General features: G+C 39.2%; 1 pseudogene; it reads left to right on the top strand.

Moving 5' to 3' along the window:
• The first annotated feature begins 5,793 nt into the window (after nt 1–5,793).
• LOC105980409 lies at nt 5,794–6,266 on the top strand (annotated as a pseudogene).
• Nucleotides 6,267–21,497: the final 15,231 nt, after the last annotated feature.

Here is a 21,497-nt window from a genome sequence, read left to right as displayed (position 1 = left end):
AAGATTATGTAACCTTTTGCCCTTTCTTATGGAGACTTTTTGCTATAAAAGTTTGTTATCCTCTGCATTAAATCGCACTCAGCACTCAGCACTCAGCACTCAGCATCCACTCCTAATGTGTGTGAGTTGTCTGTTTGCCATCTCCCCATCCTATTCCAGGTTCCTCCCTTAGGTGTCCTCCGTCCTCCCGACAGAACCCGGTCTGTGGCAGTATCAGGAAGATATAAGGAGGCATATGAAGAAAGAAAGCATTTAACTGGCTGATTATCCTTTGAAATAATCTCTAAGTAATGTGCCAAATGTTGCAAGTACATTTCCCAAATATAACAGTTAAAGAGTTGTTTTCCCAGGGTTACAAAAAGGGTAAAATCCTTTATTAAAACTTCCACTGGGTGAGCTCTTAAGGCTTCACCCTAATTGACAACTTGCCTAACCTTAGGTTATATAGCATTTTACAATTCTCAAAGACACTGCCCTGGAACCTCAAGTCTTCCAAGAAGCTTGCCAGCCAATCTGCCCACAGATGAGGATGATATTCTGAGATACTGGAGTCTCTTCTATAGCATTTGTAAATGGATGCAGAGTCTTTGGCCTCTGGCAGGGATCATCTCCCACAGTAGGAATCCCATTTTTCCCCAAAAAGTTCATTCCATATTGATGACTTTCTTACCTTGCAAAAATCTTGCAAATATTTTACCTTTACCACAAGGCACTATATAAATCATACATCTGAAAGAGTTAGAAGAGTGGTTTTGCTAGTTGGTATAAATTTGGTCTCAACTTGCACCATTTTAAAAAAACATTAGAATATTATCCAAATTTAAGTATTGCTCATGGAATCAAGGATTACTACTTCTATGTTGAAGAACTTGCCTCGCTCTTCTTGGCCCTATCATTTTATGTATCTAAAGACGGAATATGAAGGATTGACCCCACCCTATTGTCCCAGGCCCATACAGACTCCAGGCAAAATCCCAGGTATGTGTGAACTCGTTTGAAGTGCAGGCAGGGCAATCCACCTAAGCCCAGCTGTAATCATCCCATTGTGGGCCCAACTGAAAGGCCCCCACCTTCCCTGACCTAGTGGCTTTTTCATTAACTTCTGCCTCCTTGCTTGGACCTCCTGTAAAAACCCAGCTCCTGTCCCAAGGGCACAACCTCCAAACCCGCAGGAAGGTCTGAGCCCCACGCTGTTCCTCAATAAACAGTCCGCGCCTGTGGATGATCGAGTCTGGCCTATTCCTTTTCCGTTCTCCTCCATTTTCCTAACATATGTAGATGAGAAAATGAGCTATAACCCATGCCATGTGATATCCTACATCTCTGAACTGATGAATAATTCAGCTGAAAACAAAACTCAGATCTTCTGCTTCCTAGTAATTCTATTCAATAACATTTCACAGTCAACCAAAGGACCTCCAACTCTTTTGTAAGACAATAATCATGTCTCAATACCTGTGGCAACCAAAATCCAGGCTCCACAGATTAAATGAAAGGTTGTTCAAGCTCTTCATATAAAATGGTGTCAAATTTGTATAGAACCTATACATCCTCCATGTACTTCAAATTATCTGGATTATTTACAGCACTAAATGCCATGTAAATAGCTCAGTCATGAATCACTGGCCCAACATGCATAAGGCACCAGGTTGGATCTCCAACACCACAAAACAAAATAAGCTAACACACAAACAAAAAAGCCTGTTCTCTGATAGAGTATCAGTTCTAGGGAACTAGTTGTAACACTGTTTGTTATTTATGAAAATAATAATAAAATAAAAACATCTTTACTCATCAGTACAGATACATTATTTTTCTTTCCTGGTTATTTTTCAGTCCAACTTGATTGAATGTGAGGATGCTGAACCTGTGGATGCAGAGGGCTGACTTTGAGTGCACCAAATAAGGAAATTAGACATAACCAATGTGGTCTTTCTCCATGTTTGTGCAACCAGAAGTGACAAGTATTTTTTGAAGCCTAACCCTCAAGGTTTATTTCTAAGAAGAAACAAATCTAAATATTTCTAAAGAACGCAGACTAAGTTGGGTTTAGAATTTTATTTGGGGCTAAATGCATCCCTTGCATACAAGAACTACTAGAATGTCATGGAAATGCACCTACTTGAAAGCAAAAAAAAAATGATGTCTCTGAGGTCCTTGCCAATTCCTAGAACTTTTGATCCTATTTGTGTTTTGTTTTGTCAGTTATGGGACTTGAATTCTGGGCGTGGACAATGTCCCTCAGCTCTTCACCTCAAAGTGAGCACTCTACCACTTGAGCCACAGCTCCACTTCTGGTTTTCTGAGTGGTTTATTGGAGATAAGAGTCTCACAGAGTTTCTTGCTTTGGCTGGCATTGAACTGTGATCCTCAGATCTCAGCCTCCTGAGTAGCTAGAATTACAGGCGTGAGCCACCGGTGCCCAGCCTATTCGTGTTTTTTAATCTGCATGGATGTGAGGATCAGAAAGGCTACACTTAGTTCTCAAAGATTCTTCATTTGAAACTAAAAATTCTTGCTTTATCTATTACTTAGGAGTTTAAATTTGTGTACAAACTGACAACATAAGGAATTAGCCTATCTGAATCACAAATAACTTTCAAATAAATCCTTGAACAAAAGTTTAACAATTTTCTGAGTTGCACTTCATTTGTGCCCACAATGATTGCAGAAATTTCCTTCCAAGGAACTTTGCCATTAATTATCAAATTACTTTAAACTGGTAGCATTTTCAATGACACTATATTGTTCTGTGTCTCATACATCAGCAGGTGCTCACATTACTCAGAGGTTTTGAGTCATAGTAAAGTTAACTATAATAGCCTTAATTATTTCTCTTCAACAATAAAAATGGACCCTGAAAAACACCATAGGAGGGGATTAATGTTTGGCACATGAATAAAAATGAATAGTGATCTTTTATTTTTACTCTGCTGCATTAAATCAAACAATTGAACCCAAATGTTTCAGGTTCAATTTGTATTTGTAATTGTGTTCTAAGTGACTTAATTTTTAATTATATATAAGGTGTGCAATGTTCATTCCTTGAATTGTTATGTGCAATTTTTCTTTTCTACCTGCAGTTCCTTTAGTTAAGCTTCCTTTTCTTTTGGCAGGGATTATTTGAGTTCCTGACAATACAACAGATCCACATAGCTTCCTCGGTTTTACTGGTACAATTGTAAAATGAAAAATAGATAGTTTATCTCCAGCTTACCTCTGGAGATGACGATAATAACAATTTTCTACAGTGAGAAAATAGCTTGAGAATAGTATATGGTTGTCCCCTTCTATCTCTCCTTATTTAGGTAAGGATCAGCTGTGTTTAACATCTGACACAATTATCTAGGTATAGTGTGACAGGGAGCAATTTATACCTTCCCCAAAGGAAAATGTATACACTCTTCCTTGCCTTAATGCAGAGGGTAATCCAGCAGGAAGGCTACAGCCATGCTGGAAAGGCTGGCAGAAAGCTGCCATCTCTCTGAACTGTAGTGTAATTTTCCAGTCAGATTCAACTGGTGTATCAGAGCCTGAACAACAGCTTGTTTATAAACTCAACTCCCATCTGGATGAAAGCCAACTTCAAATGGAAAATCATATGTCCCAGTAGGAAGTCCTACAAGGCATTGACATTAAGATCTAAAGATACCTTGAGCAGAATGGGAAATGCCAATAATAATAAGAGCAGTGTGGTAGCAGTAGTTAACAACCAGCACAAAGGAAAAGAAAAGACCATTACTTGGAAATTCTTGCTAGAGCTGTGATCAAAGAACGCATTCAATCCTGTTTCCTCCATGACTATGGTTTGCAGAACTTGAGCCTCCTCACCTTTCTCCTGAATACAGACTGTGTTGCTTGCAAGAAGACCTGCCAAATTTGCTCACAGAAAAGAAAAAGTGTCATTTATAAAATTCCTAATGTAAAAAATAAACTTCTACTATTGGAAGTCATGAAAAAAAAACTGGAGACAATATGGTACTGGGGAAAGATGAAATGCATCGAAACAGCCTCTCATTATTTGGTGTTGAATCTCAAGTACATAATCACATGACCTATCCAGGATCATACCTCGTTTAGCTCAGGATCTTATGTCTACATTCAGAATCTCATCCCTTTATTCAGCCCCAGCTCTGACTGGTTAGAACCCCGTAATGTCAGACAAGATACTTAGACTTGCTCATCTCTACACTAGAAATTATAGCAAACAGTTGTCAAGATTGCTGAGATATAATATGAACTCTAATGGTTAAGTAAATCATAGGACATTCAGGAAAAGAATACTGTGTAGCTATTACCAATCACGTTGTCAAAGAGTAATTGAATGGAAAAGCTATTCGTCATCCATTAAGTGGAAAAACACAAGTGAATAGCAGTACCTTCTCTAGTGCTTCTGCTTGTCCTGGAGAAAGGGCAGCCCTGACCATCCAACTCCTCCTCCTCTCCCAGCTGTTCAGGTAGCCCTCTTGTGGCCTCCTAGCTACCATCTCAACTCATCAATGCTACTCTTGCCCAGGTTTTCTACTACATTAACAATATAAAGAAGGAGGAACAGAGCAGACTTACCTTCTAGCTTACTTTCTAAGATTTCAACTATATAACCTGTTACCTGGGTGAATGATGACTGATGAGCCCCAAAGCCTTCTAGGTAGAACATCTGTTTCTTTAGCATTGTGAGACAAATGTTTATTCATTGAGCCAAAATTGTGCAAAGGATGCAGAGATAGAAAAGACAACACAGGCTTCCAAGCAGACCTTGTCATAACAACATGATCCCCAGGCAATCAGAGCGTTGAAAAAAGTATTGAATAGCTCTCTGCAGAAACAAGAAAATCTTCTCAGAGGAAATGCCACCCAAGGACTCCGAAAAGCCAGGAAGGAAGCACGGTGTCAGTGGCTCATGCCTGTAATCCTAGCTACTCAGGAGGCTGAGATCAGAGGATCACAGTTCAAAGCCAGCCCAGGAAGGAAACTGTGAGACTTTTATAAACCACTCCGAAAACCAGAAGTGGCACTGTGGCTCAAGTGGTAGAGTGCTTACCTTAAGCTGAAGAGGGACAGCACCCAGGCCAAGAGTTCAAGCTTCACAACCAACAAAAGAGAAAATCCAGGCAGGAATTTAACATACATACAATAGTGAAGGGCTGAGAAGATGGCTTAGTGGTAGAGTGCTTGCCTAGCATGCATGAAGCCCCTAGTACCACATACACAGAAAAAGCCAGAGTGGCAATGTGGCTCAAGTGGTAGAGTGCTAGCCTTGAGCACTGAGAGGCTCAGGGAGAGAGCCCAAGCCCTGAGTTCAAGCTCCAGAACTGGAGAAAAAGAAGAAGGAAGGAAGGAAAGGAGGGAGGGAGGGAGGGAGGGAGGGAGGGAAAAATAGGAAAGGAAAGAGAAAAAAAGAGTGGAAAATCTTCCAAGGAGCAAAACCAGAATGTTTCAGAAACAGGAAGAAAGTGAATCAATCTACCTAGAGTTTTAAAAGTAAATGGGGGGGCTGGGAAGGTGGCTCAGTGGTAGAGTACTTGCCTTGCATGCATGAGGCCCTGGGTTCGATTCCTCAGCACCACATTAGCAAAAAAGAAAAAAGCCAGAAGTGGCGCTGTGGCTCAAGTGGTAGAGTGCTAGCCTTGAGCTGAAGAGCTGAGGGACAGCACCCAGGCCCAGAGTTCAGGCCCCACGACTGGACCCCCAAAAAAAAAAAAAAAAGTAAATGGGTAGACATGGTGTCATATGTTCATAATCACAACACTCCGGAAGATGTTCCAATATAATTCAAAAAGAGGAATCAGCTTTTTCACCAAGATGGCACCGAAAGCGAAGAAGGGAGCTCCTGCCCCTCCTAAAGCCGAAGCCAAGGAAAAGGCTTTGAAGGCCAAGAAGGCAGTGCTGAAAGGTGTCCACAGCCACAAAACCAAGAAGATCCCCACTTCACCTACCTTCAGACAGCCCAAGACGCTGCGGCTCCAAAGACAGTCAAAATACCCTTAGAAGAGTGCTCTGAGGAGAAACAAGCTTGACCACTATGCTATCATCTCCTGGACCACTGAGTCAGCCATGAAGAAAATAGAAGACAGCAACACACTTCTGTTCATAGTGGATGTCAAGGCCAACAAACATCAGACCAAACAGGCTGTGAACAAGCACTTTGACATTGATGTAGCTAAGATCAATACCTGATCAGACCTGATGGAGAGAAAGAGGCGTATGTTTGATTGGCTTCTGATTATGATGCTTTAGATGTTGCCAACAAAATTGAGTCCAACTGAGTCCAACTGGCTAACTATAAATATACATTTTTCCATGAAAAAAAGGAATCAGGATGTGAACCATAGTGAACCACAGGAAGGGTCAGATAAAAGAGGTGAGCAGGGAAGGTACAGAAGGTGTTAAATAATATACACAGGAGTACGCACGCCTGCAGAGCCTAAGAATGCTGAGAACCTATGGGAAGAATATATTGTCTGAATTATGAGGTCTATGTGGGATTGGAGGTTTAAGGAAGCAGAGGTTATTGGGAAGAAATCTTTGGTAAACCAATGTTCCAATGTTTGTATCCTGTCCTCTGTTTCCTTTCTTCTGCAACCTTAGGCTTAGAAGCAGAACTACAGAATAATTGATATAATTTCCCAGATGTAAATAAAGTCAAAACTCCCAGATATGAGAAGACAGTGGTATCAGTTGTACCTGAACCCTGAACTAAAACAACATGAACCAACCTCATTTTGAGCTAGGCCCTTTCCGTGCATTTCTTTTTATTCTTGCCCTGAATATGGCTTAGATCTTTTGAGCACAAGAAAGATAAACCACTTCTGAGCCAGTAGCACCTGCAAGATAAATGTCTTGGTTCACTACCCATATTTTACAACCATGCATTTGAGTACTTCCAAGGCCTTAGAGTTTGTTTGCAAAGCCAAACAATTAGCACTATGATGAAAAGTCACTTCTGCTACATTTCTAAAATTATAAAATTCCATTCATTATAAATACTGGCATTCTATAAATGAAGCATAGATATATTGTTTTAATATTAGTTTTAATATTAGGTAATGTTTTCTAAGCTTTTTACTATTTTAACTGTTACTATTTTAACTATTGCCAAAGTAACTTCATATTTCAGTTGCAACCAGTTAGAAAAAAAGAAAAAAATGCTGTGATTTCTGAAAAGAATGAAGATTGAGTAATAATTCTGTCATGCTTTGAAATTCAAAGTAATGCATTTGCTCTTTTTATCCAAAATGTCACCTTATTTTGAGAATTACTCAAAACTTATCGAAAAACAAGCAGAATGACTGCCAATATAGACTTTTTGTGATTTCTACTGACTGACATGTACATTTATATTTCAAAGTTTACTTTTCAAATAAGCCTATATTCATGATCCTGGAAAGAACACAGGAAAAAAACCAACAAACTCAAAGACACATATATTCTTATTAATCAGATATTAACATTATATTCACATTTTGTTTCCGATTGAAAAACAGATTCAAGATGAAAAATAATATTGCATAACACAATAGAAAATTTAGCACAATATGTATCCAGTCCAGGTCGGTTTCCCCAGTCCTATTACTTATCTACACTAATGTCAGAACCAAGAGAAGCTGCAGCCAAATGTTTCACACATGAGCAAACCTCTGAAAGGTGAATAGCTAAGAGACATATAATAGGTCCAATGGTGATCTAAACCATTTTCAGCACGAAAAGAGCTCCAACACCTCTGCAGCTACTGTTCTCTGTGTTGAGAATGTTCTCTGGTTCTTCCTGTTACTAGGCCATTCTTAGCCTTTGCAATTATATCTCCCTTCTTAGAGAGACCTTCCCAACTCACTTAACTACATTCAATCTGAAACAAGTTCTCTCTTCTGGTATTCCATTTCGTTATTTAATATATCCCTGACCCTGCCCTACACAAACTTACTGTACTTTGAATGCCCCCAAAATGCGTTGGAAACTTAATTCATCTATTGATATATCTGGAGATAGGGCCAATATGTGTGTTGGGGGGGGGTAGTTAGGATGAGTTGAGTCATGAGGGTGGAGACTTTCTGATGGTATTAGTGGCTCTATATGAACTGGAAGAGAAATTGGGCATGATGGTTCATGCCTGTAATTCCTGCTATTAGGGAGATAGAGGTAGATCACAATTTCAAGGCCAGTTGGGCAAAGTTAAAGAGAGTCTATCTCTAAAACCAAATGCAAAGCAGAATGCTGGAGGTCTGGCACATGTGATAGAGTGCTTTCCAAATATGCTTGAGACCTTGGGTTCAAAATAAGAAAAAAAGAAGAAGGAAAAAAAGAAAAAAAGAAAGAAAGAGAGAGAGGGAGGGAGGGAGGGAGGGGGAAGGAAGGAAGGAGAGGGAGGGAGAAAGGGAAGGAAGGAAGGAAGGAAGGAAGAAAGGAAGGAAAAGAAGGAAATACAGAAGAGAAAGAAGGAAGAGAAAGAAGGAAAGAGGGAAGAAAGAGGAAGAGGGAGGAAGGGAAGAAGAAGAAAAAAGAAAACACAATTAAAAGGGAAATCTAAGCTAACTTGATGGCTCTTCTAGCCAAGTAACCCTTCCTCCCACATTCTGATCTAGTAAGATGATGCTGTCTATCCTTGGGCTTTCCCAACTCTAGAACCTCCCTCTACTCTTGATAAATTGCTTAGTCACTACATTCAGTGATAGCCAGAAAACATGGACTAAGCTAAATATTTATTGTCTACTTCATGTCTGTCATCATTGTGTTATTCTTTTGTTGTCTCATATATTATTTGTATTCCTCAGTAAAAGAAAAGCTGATGAAGGATGATAATTAACTCAATCTTACTATTATGCATGCTCATGTCCTGGAGCAGTGCCTGGAACATAGCAGCCAGGAACTGAATAAACTTTAGGATTCTACTAGAGCTGTGCTTATCCCCAGAGTATTTTCATGCATTTTTAGCAAAATGTTGAGTCTTTTTTGCTCAAATGCTATTCCTGGTAGAACGCTATTTCCTGAAGGTAGAACTACTTAGCAGAAAATCTTCCTCTAAAACCTAAAAATCTGCAGGGCAAATTTTATCATGAAGTCTTAAGTGATTGAGCCAAACAGAGAAAGCTCTCCGCAAAGATAGAAGTGGGGGGGGGGAGGGAAGCTTAACCACAAAACTGAATTTAATTTCTGCCATTCCATTGAGAACTAGAAACAAGATCCATGGACAATCCAGTTGGGGTCCTCTGAGTATAATCCAGTAGCCTCTGTCTTCATCCTTCATATTAATGATACCCCAGTCTTTCTCAATTCACCCTCAGTCTTTTTCATTTCTCAATTGGCTTATTTGTTGGATAATTGTATTCATTATCTGCCTATTGATCAATTTGTGTGTGTGCTATGCCTTAATAAAAAGATGATGTAAGAAAAATGTGGTTGCCAATATCATAAGGAATTCCCACTTAGTACAGCTTATACAAGTTGGCTTTAAGAGGGGGAAAATACAGACATAGATCCAATATATATCCTACAAAATTAAGAAGAGGGAGGAAATGGGTAAGGGAGAGATCGGTAAAAATGTTGAAAGGAGCAACATTGATAAAGATACATTGTTTTTACCTTCAATCTTTACCCATTATAAATGGGTATTAGAAAAAAATACCAGATAGTAGGGATTGAATACTGCCATGGAAACTCCTATTGAAATTTCATCCTTGTGGTGAGGTATTAAGAGAAGAATCCCAATGGAGCTTTTTAAAGACATGGTTTGGGCCAGAGGGCTCTATGCTTAGAATCATGGATTGATAAATCAGTGGGTTAATGAGTTATTCTAAGTATTGTTCTGTGATAAAGCCTTTTAGTGCTAAGTGGTGTCTAGAACCGCCTTGGAATTCTTCAGCATCCCCCATTAGCAAGAAGGCCTTTACTAGATGTGGTTGCCTGACCTTCTTGGTGAATCATTCAGCCTCCAGAACTGTGAGCTGAAGCCTTTGTTCTTTATCAATTTCCCAGAAAAAAAGTTATTCACTTATAATAGCATAAAATGGACTCAGAAGCCAGGTAGATATAATCTGCACATACATTGTGATTAAGTAGTACTAAAGCAAAGCTAGACATTAACATCAGGTGCTAAAGCAAAATCTCATCTCATTCTCACACAGGTCAGATTGCTGGCAGTTGAACTTGTTCCACTGAAGCAAGTTATATCCTATCACCAGTGCTGTTTCACACAGAATTTTTTTTCTCCAGTGAGGTTTCACTCAGAGGTTTTTTGTGTGAATGGTCAAAAAACTAATCTCTAAAGGAAAGAAGACAACATTGGGCCAAAAATTCAATGCAACTATTGGAATCCTTCCTTCCTAGGTAAGGTAGAAATTCTCCAAAGCAAGATGGTAAAGGAGCAGCACTTGTGAAGTTGGAATTCACATGAGAAGTCAATGGCTGTTATGACTGATGACAATGCAGTCCATGCAGCTTGATAGAGGAGAGGTGAGCAGTACAAAGACGCCTCCAAGAGTTGGAGAGCCCTAAGCTAAAGTTAAAAGCTAAAATTATCATTAAAAAGAACAAGTATTTTTTAACTCACATAAATTAAGAGTGTACCTATTTCGATTCTTTCCCTTTGGGAAAGTGTTTAACGAACTTGAGATTTGCTACAGAAATAATTTACTATTTCAAGAACCATGGTGTTTCATGTTTTATATTTTAGGTTCAAGATCTTTTTTTAAGTCATCAGAAATGTTATTGGCTCTATTAAAACTTGAAAGTTTCCAATTTTATTCTCTAAACAGTTGGTTTATTTGTTGGGTAATTATATTCATCACCTGCCTATTGATTAATTTGTGTGTGTGCTATGCCTAAATAAAAAGATGAGAAAAGAATAAAATGTGGTTACCTATGTGGGGAATTCCCACATAGCACAGCTCAGATACCATTGGCTTTAAGATGGGAAAAATGCAGACAAGAATCCGATGTATATACTACAAAATTAAGAAAAGTGAGGGAAAAGGAGGATAGGGGAGGGATGGGGAGAATGTCGAAAGTAATGACATTGATCAAAATATATTGTACTCATGAACTACTTTGTTAAATGGCAAGTCCTTTGTACAACTACTTAAAGATAAAAATAAAAATACAGCCCTCTAAGATGTTGTTATATAATGTACAGTTCCTTTAGAATAAACTTTGTACATATAGACATAGACCAAAGAATAAGATTATAATGCAAGCCATCCAGTGCTATGTCACTTAAACAAAGAAAGTTTAAAAAAAATGGGAGGCTGGAGGGAGAAGCTTGAAAGGCTAGGAGTGGGTGACCTGTTGGGAAAATAGAAACAATATATACTTATTTGTTTCTGTTTGTTTTCTTTTTTGAGATGGGACCTTCCTAGATTTCCCAGTCAGGTCTTGAACTCTTAAACTGAAGACCTGTTCCTCCAGCTCATCCTTCCTGTTGGGATGACAAGTTCACATCACTGCACTGGACACACAACAGTATTTGAAGGAAATTTAAAATGCCCATGGGAGAGCAAATTTGCTTCAGTGCTATCATTAGAGCAGAATCCCCACAACATGAATGGCCTGTATCATTCCCGAATAGGCCATGTCTGTCCAAGTTAAGCAGAAGAGGCATACGATGATTAGGAACAAAGTATTGCCCTATCCTTTGGCTACTGAGGGGATGTAACAAGTACAACTCCACAGTGCAGCCCTTGTGCACCCCTGACCTCCAGCAGGCTCCAGAACACACAGGTGCTTCTGAATGATGCATGGACCAAACTTCTGGAGCTAAATATGGCTGTACTATGTCACATTCTAACTATATGGAACTACAGATGGCTCTGGGTTTGAAAATGCATTTCTCCTAGTGATAAAACCTTAAGTTAACTCATAAATCCTTAAAAGTCATGTTTTAGCTTTGTGAGGCATCGTTAATCAGAAGTTAGGTAGTCCATCTTTCAGTGAGGCAAGATTTAAACTTCTTATATTTATATTTGTACATCTTGGCTCATAATGAAGAATTGTTTCTGGAAATGAGGATTCATCCTGGAATTATAGATGACACCATTCATGAATGTCTTAAATGTACTAATGCCTAAGTGTCACATATGAATTTTTCTGACATAAACTGGGCATCGCTTGGTATTAGTCTGTTTAACTGGCTCTGGCCAGTTAAAGTATTAGTCTATTTTCCTATAACTGGATTTGGCCAGTAAAGTGTTAATAAACACTCTACTGAACTATAAAATCCATATATATAAATTTATATGTCATCATAATTATAAATATTGACTTTGTTGAACTGAGCCATGCATAGATTTTTTTTAAAATTTAATTTTATTGTCAAGTTGTTGTACAAAGGAGTTACAGTAACATATGTAAGATAGTGAGTACATTTTTTGTTGAACTTGTTACTCCCTCCCTCATTTTTCTTCCACTTGCCCTTCCTCCCAACGCCCCCCCCCAAGTTGTACAGTTCATTTCCAACATACTGTCTTTTGAGTATCACTGTTGCATTGGTTCACTCTTTGTCCTTTGTCTCAACATTTTGTTGTTTCCTTTCCTAGTTCAGATAAACATATATACAGTACCCAGGGAGCCAAAATCAAATACAGTGACAAAAGAGGATACACCATAGGAAAAAAACCACAAAAGAAAAAAAAAGAAATCACACAGTACATTAAAAGCAACAACAACAAAGAAAATCCTCTTGTTTCCAGATCTTAATTTCACTAGACTTTGAAAATATTGAAATCAAAGGAAAGGTTTTCATTTCAAATTACAAATTGAGGCATTGTTAATTGGAAACATAGTCTCACACTGAAAATCAGGGGAAAAAAATAAGAGAAAACCCTGCAAGTCTAAGTTATGCGAAATATCAGTTTATTCTGAGATGTTTAAGCAGAAAATCTATAATAAACTTAATAGATGGTATACTCGCCAAAAAAGCAAGATCAAAACTAGTTATTATAATCAAGAAAGACCAAATGATTGAGCCAAGGTATGTTCATCTGTGGATCAAATCTACACAATATTTACATCATGTTAATTGTAGTGCCATCTAATCTTCTGGTTCCAGAAGCTTCTCTCTATAGTAGAATTGTAATGAATGCTATATTAATGCTGGCCAAATCTCAGAAAGGCTTTCTGGTGGATTCTTAAATAAGTCTCTTATACAGCAGAAGAAAAAGAAGAGGAGGAGCATGCTATTTCTTTTATTAAAGCCATATTTAACAGCTACCACTGTTGAAAAGTAATATATAGTTATCCCTACCTGCCAAGATTGTGTCTAAACCCAAAGTACAAACACAAAATGCACTGTGGTCATCTTACTTTAGCAAACCATCATCTAAAATCATTGAATTGGATTTTCTGCTACTTAATGTCATGCATAATTTGAAGTTGTCCAAGAATTTCCCATTGTTCTATTTCTACCCTAGACATAATAGACTTTTCTATCTTTTATCAAGCCTTAAGAAATAGTAGCACTACAAATGCCCAAAGTACATTGAGGCTAGAAGCAAATTGCTCTCCCCTTTATCCTAGGAACCTTCTGTTCTGTCTCCTTCTCCTAGAATTTCACAGGAGAGCTGTGTACCAACCAGACAGAGAAATAACCCCTGCCATTTGGTGTTGAAGGTCTAAGAAATAGCAGTCCTCTAAATAGCAGTCCTCCAAATCTTACCTGATTTGGACTAAATCTGTTTCCCTTTTTTTTAATTTATAGTCAAATAACTCTTAGGAATGCACATGTACCATTTCTCCTGTGCAAAACATGCAATTGTTTCCCACTCATGGGTGGATCTGCTCAAAGCTAAGATTTATACTCCTCCAGAAACTATTGCTACTTTTACCTTTGCTCAAATTTTCTTCCTGTACTTTTTAAAAATAAATCATCATAGAGAACTAGAGGTATTACTCAATGGTAGAATTCTTGCCTAGCATGTGGGAGGCCCTGGGTTTGATCCCTAGTATTAAATAAAAGGGAAGGATCCTCTAAAACCCAGCTAGAGCAATTTTCTGCTTTCCTTATTTACTGTTATTCTTGCTCATAGTGCCTTTTTCTCTGCTTCTGTCTGTCTTTGTCTCTGTCTGTCTTTGTCTCTCTCTCACCCTCCCTCCTCTCTCCCTTCTCTCCCTCTCTCTCTCTCACTCTCTCTCTCTCACACACACACACACACACACACACACACACACACACACACACACTACAAATGCCAGTACTGGGAGTCACTGAAACCCCAGGTTGAGCTCTAGCTTTTCCTCTTAGTGCTATGGGAATGAATCAACTCTGAAATTGTCACTTAAGGGAATCACTTCTGAAGTATGACTGGCACAAAGGTTAATTCCTTCCCTTGCCTCCAATTACCAAAACCCTGGCCACCTTAGCCTTGTACAGATAGAAAGCAGCAATTCTTCCATAATTCTGCTAATTCAGGATATGTTTAGAATTTATGGAATTACCTTCAGGACTCTGAGATACTGATTCACCTTTAAGTCCCAGATAGCTAGGCAACAGATACTCAATAAGTCAGAGTTTTATGTTACTCATAGTACCAGAATATGCAAAGGTATACAGTCCAGGCTTAGTGCAGCAACTCTGAGATGTTATCAGGTTCCAGATCTTTCCATTATTCTGATTGCCCTTATGATGTGTCTTTTGCCCTAAGGTATTCTCGTGGTTGCCATTCTGCTGATTCTCTCCAATACACTGCACACAGGCTCAAAAGAAGGAAAGGAGGCCCAAACTTATAGAACTCTTGCTCACAACTTCTACCTACAGATTAATGATAATGACAAGCTCTGCCACCATGAGCTATCCAAAACCCAAGATATTAAATATTTCTGCTTCCCAGGCTCCATAACAAAACAAGGCCAGGGGCCAGAAGGTTGAGATGCATATCGAATGAATCGATTAATAGTATCTGCACATCCTCATAGTCAGTTTATCAATTATTTATTAAAGGATTAGCCCTAGACCCAAACTTTTTTTAAAAAGTTGTAGAATACAGACAAGCAAAATAACATGTTGTAGACTCTGCAGGCAATTCAACACAGGAAATGCAGATGCAATTTAGACAATAGTGCTGGCATTGGAATAATTATTCAGACTCCAAAAATAATTCATGTAAGATGCACAGCACTCATTCAACTTCTGTTTTAGATTAGAACCAAGTCAGCAGGTCACTATAGAGTGATATGCTTTCTCTCTGGTTTCCATTGCATACACACACTATATACCTGTGCTCTTACCCCAATGAACCCAAGAGACATGATTTAAAACACTGGAAGTAAGCAGAGGACCACTTTGTAAAAAGACTTCCAAGCCTGAGCCACTAGCAGCTGCACGTCTGTGCTGGCACGTAAGGGGCAGTGGAGTGTAGTAGTTGATTCATATACAGTCCTGTATATGGGAACCATTCATAAATATTGCTTGATTGGATATAGACAATGCATCAGCCCTTGGGCGAAACAGGGACTGACCTCTATTTGACAGAAGTGTTCATGGCTAAGTGTTAGAACATTCTGACATTTCTGGTTTTCTAGCTCTTTAGTTGTCAACTTCTCCATTGAGTACATTTGGGGTGGAGTGAGGAGAGAGAGAGAAAGGGTATCCATATTGCATAGCTCCATGAGGAATCATTCTCTTAGAGCCAATAGGAGTGACATCCTTGGAGTTGTGTACAGCCCATGTGACTACATGCTACAACTTCAGAACACTCAAGTGGATAGGGCTACTGCTTGCTGTTACTGTTGTCCAAACTGTGGGATTGATTGTGGATTGTGATGAGTTAGAAAGAGAAATTATTCTTCAGAAAAAGACCAGAATTTCAAGTACTCCATTGCTACTGTTAATTAGCTCTGATTTATATAGCATAAGTCAAACAAGTACACTTCTTTTTAATGCAATACCCTGTTACTGAGGTGAATTTTGTCATTTCTGATTGTGACACCTACCTGGAAGTGAGACCCACCATCATTGTCTCACATGTTGACTTGTGGTTTGGGAGATGAATGTTAGATATTAGACTTGGCTTGGGATCTTATGAAAGCTCAGTAATGCTCAGGACATCACCCTACCTCTGTGAACTTGATGTACCACCTAAGTCCCCTGGTATCTACTTTTAAGAGAAAAAAATTACAAAATGTCAGTAGCTCAGAAGAATCAATTATAGAGCCTTGAAAGATGTTGCAAACCAATTCACATAATGGTGGCTCAAACTTAGTCATGGTGAAACTATTTACACCCAAAATTCACAAATCAGGATATTTCTATTTTATGTAATTATTTTTAGGTAGTTGTACAAAGGAGTTGCCATTTAGCAAAGCAGTTGAGGAATACAATGCATCTCGATCAATATCCTCCTTTTCAATTTTCTCACCCACCCCTCCCAACCCACCCCTTCCTGTGTCATTTGTTTCTTTTTGGGGCGGAGGGAGTTGGTTGTGGGGCTTGAACTCTGGGCCTGGGCGCTGTCCCTCAGCTCTTCAGCTTAAGGCTAGCACTCTACCACTTGAGCCACAGCACCACGTTTGGCTTTTTCTGCTTATGTATTGCTGAGGAATCAAACCCAGGGCCTCATGCATGCAAAGCAATCACTCTACACTGAGCTACCTTCCCAGCCCCTTTTGTTTCATTTTTTTAAGGTTGTCTGGTTAAAGCCAGGCATCTCTGACTGTGCAAATAGAAAAAAAATCATCAAACTGAGTAAAAACAATCAAGTGACCAGGAAGTATTGAGCATCTGCAGAACAGCTACCCCATGCTAAGAACATAGGAAGGGTAGGAGATGCTTAAAACCAATTCTCTGACTTTGAAGTGCTCTCAACTGACTTCCAAGCGATAATGATATTGCTTCTTCATTGAGCAAGCACTCAATGAATCCTGGTGGAATGCCACGTCTGCCACTTCATTTCTTCTTCGAAACCTTACTACATTGGCCTTATTATTAGTCTCATTTTATAAATGAAGCAATAGATATTTCCAGAAGCTGAGTGTCACTCAAGCTGACTATAAAAGTGGGTGAAGCTGGGGGTCAGCTGCAAACAGTCAACCATCTAATGCTAACACCACAAGGGGACAATGTAACTGAGAATGAATAGTGGGAAGAGCCATATCAAAGCCATGTGTGGTACATCAGGGTGCCTAGGGACCCTGGAGAAAAACAAGAGATGCAACTGGTGAAGGAAGTAGGCATGGGGTCAAGGCAGGGGACCAGAGAAAAGCTTCCGAGCGGGTGTGAGCATAGAGTAGATCTTAGGCTTATTACTGGGGCCTGCCTAGAGCAAGAATGTCCCTGGCCCCAGAGATTCACAAACATCTCTTCCACAAAAGCCTTCTGAGGTTTGCATTACACATATCTCCTTAGAGAAACTGCCAAAAGTCAATGCTTGAACAACCAGCTCATCTAAACTACATAAAGCTGGCTGTGTTCATCTAATCGGATCCCTATGGAATTGTCTTTTTCTTTTCTTTTTTGTTAAAGGCACTCTTAAATCATTACCCAAATTCCATTCCCCACTATTAAAGTTGAGCTAAACTAATATTTTCTCATGTATCAAAGCGTATTTTATGAGCTAATTACTACAACTCTGGTGGTAAAATTGCATTCTACATTTGTATCACATTTTCATTGAAAATGAAAATTAGAAATTGTAGAACTCTGATCCATCTAAAGACAGATAAAGGAATACTAATTAGCAATTTGGTGAGTCTGACAAGTCATTATTTAATTAGTATCAATCTCGAACTATTTCAAAGCCTGATTTCTTGCCTGCTGAGGTCCTATGCATAGTTTTCTTAATACTGTGGTATTAAGTTCTGCTATGTGAAATTAAACACATGTAACTTGTGAGCCAAGTTACATCCTATGAGATATATGATTGTCACACAGAAAAGCTTCATGGAAATTGCTTCAAAGGTATGTATACTGTTTTTCATACCAACAAATACCAGAATTAACAGGACATGCACTGACTTTGTAGGTATGTAACAGAGGGAAGGAGGTAGAGAAGAGAGTTGTTTTTCTCTAAGGGGATGGGCAAGGGAGGCCTGGGCAGCTTTCCCAGGCTCCTTTCCTTCCTCTGAGAGCAAGAGATTTGGAAAGCAATTCAGCTTTGCAAATATTTCTTGAATCTGTACCAGTGAGAACAGTAAGCAAGAGCACAGCCACCTGGGGCTTTGACTTATGGAAGGAACTACAAGTTAATACCGTAGAAGAGACTAACTGAAATGCAAGCTCATGATCTCTGAGAAGGCTTCTTCTATAACAATGAATACATAAAGCAACATAGGGACTCCTCTTTGGAGACATTTTCTTAGTACAGTCACACTACTTTCCTTTCACTTTCAATAAACTTGCTCTGTCTACTTTAAAAAATAGCAATATAAATGTCAAAAATAAAATAACTCACTTCTATCATGACTTTGTATATCATGTAACTATTAAAATCATGTTTTACATGTTTATATTTTTAAATTCTCAAACCCCATGAGTTAATAATTATTACTGACTCCCATTGGACAAAAGAGGAAGCTGAAACTTGAGATATGAGGTAAGTTATCCAATGTCATACAGCAAGTAAGGAACAGGACTTACACTCAAACCCAGGACCCAGAGTCCTCAAGGTCCATGCCTCCATGCCAACCAACATGGTCACATCAAGCAGCAATGACAAGGGTAGGGTCCCAGATCTTATGCTCAGGGTCACCACCTCACCACTTACATCACCAAGTGAGAAAACTGGTGTCCTGTGACAGGGCCTAGAAAGGTCACAAAAGTTGTAGATTTGTTATATTCACATGGAATGCTTTCTTGTTTTATTCATTGTTCAAAATGAGAAGATCTGGGCTGGAGGTATAACTCAGAGGTAAAGTACATGCTTAACAAGGCTCCAGGTTTAAGCCCCAATATCAAATAAATAATAAATCATTGAGAAGTTACGCATTCTCACTTGAGCCAGAGCAAGAGCCAGGGTAAGGAAAAGATTGTTGAGACCTGCCTCTAGCCACCTGCAAGAGGTTCCAAGTTACAGAAGTGTGTGGTATATGGTACCTTCCTGAATTGCATTCCCGCTTACATCTGCTGGTGAGTAATTTATCTGTTTGTCCCTCACTGTGCAGTTGACTATTGAAGTCCAGTATGGAACCCACACAGTTCTAGTCTGGGGAGTAGGTTCCCATCTCAAGTATCTAAACAAGAGAACTTGCATTCCCAGGAAGGATGATAAAAAACCACCCAGATCTACCAAAAATAAATCAGAACTGGACAACTGAGTATTTGAGTTCCTCCTGGACAATGCTGTTCAGAGAGCACAATGAGCTGTACCTAACACCTCACCAAGAGTAAAGAGGTTTTCAAGGTGTAATCTGCATTCCCAAAATGGGAAGAAAGGCAGATGGCAGCAACATGATTGAAGGGCAGATAGATGTTGACTGAAGATGCATCGGCACCCAGAACCCTCAAACACTTATCAGCAGTACCTGGAGCAAATTTACAGCTTCATAGGAGACATAGATTGGATGAAGGAGGTCCAAGGCCACCTCACACAAAAGTGGGAGACTTTATTGGAGAAATAACTAAAGCAAAAGAGCTGGGGGTTTGGGTCAAGTGACATAACAACTGTCTATCAAGCAAGAGTCCCTCAGTTCAAGATCTAGTGCTGTCAAATAAAGGAAGAAAATAAGAGGGGTAAGAAAAGGAAGGGGGAAAGAAGAAAAGGAAGAAAGGAAGGAAGGAAGAATAGGAAGGAAGGAAGGAAGGAAGGAAGGAAGGAAGGAAGGAAGGAAGGAAGGAAGGAAGGAAGGAAGGAAGGAAAGAAGGAAGGAAGGGGGAAGGAGGGAGGGAGGGAGGGAGGGAGGGAGGGAGGGAAGAAAAGAAAGTCTGCTTCAGAAACAGGACCCAATCTACCCCACATCTCCTGGCCTGTTAACTGTCCCTCCTCAAGCATTGGTGTGGAAGTGGTCTTTTTTCTGTGGGCAGAGAAAAGCAGAGGTCTGTGACTGAGGACACATGGACTGAGGGTACATGGCTAAGTTTCAGTAAGAAGACTAAGACACTGGCACTCTTCCTCCATGAAACTCCTGAGTTCAGGAAGCTTGGACTTAGACCTCCATAGTGAACTAGAAGGTTATTCTCAAGATACTCTTAACAACAACCAAGAAAAAAATACCTGCAATCCTAACTTAATGATTCCTAAGTGAAACAAGATACCAGGTTACTATATATGTATATAGTACATATATACTATGTGGACTATATATACTTGTAGACCCTTGGGGTCCACAAGACACCCATATACTCAGGTACATATATACATACATGTACATACATGTACATACATGTATATACACATACACACATACACATAAACACATGTGTACACATCTTCCAGTAGTCTTATTAATGCTTCATCAGGTACTAACAGATTTGCAAGGATCACTAGACTTCCTATTACAGGAAAGACAGAAAATACACAAAGTAAGATCAATCCTTCTTTTTAATAAACTGTCAGTAATATCCTAAGAGAAATTAGTCGTGTTATGCATAAGCATCATAAAATAACAAGATGCTGTAAAAGGAATTTTATAAATACAAAATTTGCTTAAACATAAAAACATGCTAGCTGAAATGGAAAACAATAGAAATCAAGAAGACAGGAGCGGAGTTGTAGTATATAACACTTTCTTACCATTTACAAGCCCTGGATTTCATCTCCAGCACCCCAGAAATAAAGAAAGGAAGGGAGAAATGAAGGGATGGAGGAACAGAAAGAGAGAGGAAGGGAAAGATAAAGCTGGGGGAAAAAACCCTTCAAGAAAGATGAGAGGAATAAAAAATAACATTAAGTTATATAAGTTATATGACCAATTGAGAAGATTTAATACCCACATTCAAGGCATTCCAAAAGAGGGAAATAGAATGAAGAAATTTGTAACGAAGTTATTCAAGAAAACATCCCAGAACTAAATAACATATATTTTAAGCCTGAACCACATTGGACAAGTCATCCCACAAGAGCATGCCGTGGATGACATTTGAGGACACTAGAGAGAGATTCTTCACATTACATACAAAACACCAGAGGGGAAAGCTATGCTGCCTAGAAAGGATTAAAATCAGAACATTAGACTTCTTCCAACAACTGGGAATTAAAAAGAAACAAAGCACTGTTCTATATGTGCATGTACACACACACACACATACTCACGGAATAAATAAATGGGAATGCAAAATTTACTACTACACTGGAGGTGAGGTTCTTCCGGGACGCACTACTTCAGTGCAAAACACAGGGAGAGTAAGCAATCATGTAGTCCACTGGGGAGCAGGAAGCACTCTGGAAGGAGTGGACGGCAAAATGAGTCCCAGGAGGATAAAGATGACACAGCACCGCCACAAGCAGCTGCAATGTTCAGGAACACATGGACCCAGACTAGGACACCATGAAGCACAGAAAGGGGAAGCCAGAGCTACCAGGAAGCAGAAGCACTATTCCACTATTCCTAAACTCTAACATAGTGCTGCTCCTCGTTCAAAG

This window comes from Dipodomys ordii, unplaced genomic scaffold (assembly GCF_000151885.1).
Source record: "Dipodomys ordii isolate 6190 unplaced genomic scaffold, Dord_2.0 Scaffold9, whole genome shotgun sequence".
Classification (NCBI taxonomy): Eukaryota; Metazoa; Chordata; class Mammalia; order Rodentia; family Heteromyidae; genus Dipodomys; species Dipodomys ordii.
The sequence above is the reverse complement of the archived record's forward strand: the minus strand, read 5'-3'. Positions and strand labels throughout refer to the sequence as shown.